We start from the raw sequence: 2,864 nt of genomic DNA on the forward strand, positions 1-2,864 counted from the left end.
TTTTTGTTATTGTTTTGTTTTTGTTTGTTTGTTTGTTTTCTTTTCAAATAAAGATAAAGAAAGGCTGCTTTCCATTTTTGAGGAGTATTTTTACCTTTATTTCCTACTTCTGAAGTCTAGGGATCAGTGGTACTGTCCAGAGACAACCTTCCATTTGCAAGTGAGTTCTAGGCAGCACAATTTCTCATTCATGTATGAGAAGCACTAGAATTTCTTCTGATCAGATACATGAGTATTTTCAACAGCCACACACTTAGGACCCTTCTATCTTTTGTATCTTATCGGATTATACAAAGAGATAATAACTATTTCAGTTGGAAAAAAGTCCAATCAGGACAAATTCTCTCACAGCACCATTTTCACTGGTATAGGCATATCAGCACCTAATCTATGTATAAATACTATGAAGTTCTTTAGGACAACTCACACTACAACTACAAAAACACATTCATTCAGCAGCTGCTGAATGTTACATATAACAGCGCTGTTTTAATTTAATGAAAACACAAATAAAAGCATATGTGCATTATGCATCTGTGCTATTTCATTAAAATATACCTGATGTAGACAAAAAAAAAACACAAATCAAATAGTGGTGAGTGTAGGAAATATGCTAAGTGTTGTAAAAATGTAAAATATCTTGCTACTGCCTTCATATTAATACACTACTGTCTATATTCATTAAGATTGACAGATGCTGTTTTACATCATTATTATGATAACTTTTTTTTTCCTTTTCTCTGTCTTTTCAGCTACCCTATTTATAGGTTAAATGAAAGGTAATTATTGTTCAGTTCTCACCTGTCAGGTTTACTACTCCATTTCAATGCAGCAAAGAGGAGAGAAAAGGCTAAATGTTGGTTTACCATCAGCAAACAGCTTAAGCATGGCAACAGGAAGTACAAGAAATTTTGACACACAGTAAAGTCATATAACTAACTCAAAAAATGAAATGACAGTTTGGGAATCAAAGAATAAATAGAAGATGCAGGTGAAATCAAAAAGAGAATCTTTTGTTGAAAAAAAAAAGTATGGTTTAGGCATTGTTTGCAATGTAATTCCACACTGAACTTTGAAATACTGGAGAATGGATGCTTAATTCAAGCTATAATAAATAGCATTACATAGATAAATGAAGTGTCCCTAACACATCATTCTTTTCTCTTAAAGAGAACAGGGAGACAAGAGGAGGGAGGACAGAGAGGAGAAAACAGGTTGGTGGGGGATATGGGAGAAAAAGAAGAAAGAGAAGGAAGAAGAAGGATAGAAAGGAAAGAAACAAACAAGGTTAAATACATAAGATTGTCTCACACTAAGAAGAAAAAAAAAAAGAGGGAAACAAAATCTTCAAAACCACAAACACAAGTAATAAAATAACAAGAAAATATTTTAATGATACCTTGAAAAGGAAGATAATCATAAACATTTATCCCATGAAGCATTACACTCTTTTTCAGATTTGAAAAAGCTGGAGTCACAAGTTCAAAAGTGAATTGGAAGGATTTACTGTATGTTTGCCTAAGCTATATGGTGCAGCAGTGTAGTGCATTATCAAAACGAGCTTGGGATACTTCATCTGAAATAACAGTCCTTGTAACAAGCATGTATTACTTCTAGACAACTTAGTCTACACCATCTCTACATCTACATCAATTAAGCGTTTTCTTTTATTCAAGATTTTGTGTATAAACCTTATTATTTTGCATTTTTACTCCATGTTTGAACCAGCAAAAGAACATATTTTCTTGAGGGCAACATTATGACCAAAAAGAAAACGATTAGTTAATGTACATAGATTCTTAAATCTGATTGCTTAGATTTAAGGCTAACAGATTAAAGACATACTGTCAAATAATTTTCTCACCTATGACCACTGTACCATTCTTACAATGCCAGAGAATATTCAGCTTTTCTCTGGCCAAGCCAGTTCAATTTGCAGATATATCAACTCCAGAAAGACAGGAAATTAAATGACAACTTGATAAAAAGTTCTTTTTTTTACTGTGAGATTAGTGAAACAATAGAACAGGTTGCTCACAGAGTTTAAGGAATTTCCATCCTTAGAGATACTGCAACTCTCTTGGAAAAGCCTCTCCAAAAATGCTGTAACTGAGGCATGGCCATGGACTATCTTGAAGGTATGCCCCTATGGTTTTGTGAATCTGTGAGCATTTCTGCACACAGAACATTAATCAGCTGCTGTTATGTTGTATATTATATTGCAGCTACATCCAATGAGAACAAAAGGTATTTTTCAGTGATTTCTCCATCTATTACTGTAAAGTATTAAGTTGCTATGAATGCTGTGAACGTTTGGTTTTATTGTGATACATGATCCAAAAATTATTCTAAGCAATATCTTTTTGTTGAACTCTGAAGAAGTGTAAATGCAGAAGTAACTTTTATACAAGCTGACAAATAAATAATAAAGACTTCACTTATGCACTCCTAGTCTTTGGGCATCTAAAATTTGCTTCACAGTAAGTAGGCAAATTATTCACACTATGTGAGATATCATTTGCTTTAAATGAACGCAAGACGTCCCCCTTAAAATGATTCTTTTAAAAATTTTAGTCAGCATTGCTCTCTGACTGAAATTAAAATGAGAAAGCAATATTGAAAATCACAAAATTCCAAGTCTTTTCAGAATGGTTCTACAGGCAAAGGGAATTAAACACAATTCACCATTATTTTAGTTACAATTCTTTGCACTTCAAAAGATATCATCTTCTTCACAATAACATACCTCTTTAAAGATTTTTCAGACAATTTAATCGATTAGACCTATTGTCCTTTGTTTTTCTTTCTATCCCTTAGACTTATTACATTGGACTCTGGTCATTCTCCCTTTCCAAAATTTCTTT

At 32.8% G+C, this 2,864-nt stretch overlaps 1 protein-coding gene across 1 annotated transcript in view; it reads right to left on the reverse strand.

The window, feature by feature from the left end:
* The window catches only part of LOC100550569 (receptor-type tyrosine-protein phosphatase delta-like), a 177,211-nt gene that overhangs the window by 76,897 nt on the left and 97,450 nt on the right, over window positions 1–2,864 (reverse strand). The gene's annotated exons all lie outside the window — the stretch shown is intronic.

Source organism: Meleagris gallopavo, chromosome Z (assembly GCF_000146605.3).
Source record: "Meleagris gallopavo isolate NT-WF06-2002-E0010 breed Aviagen turkey brand Nicholas breeding stock chromosome Z, Turkey_5.1, whole genome shotgun sequence".
Classification (NCBI taxonomy): domain Eukaryota; kingdom Metazoa; phylum Chordata; class Aves; order Galliformes; family Phasianidae; genus Meleagris; species Meleagris gallopavo.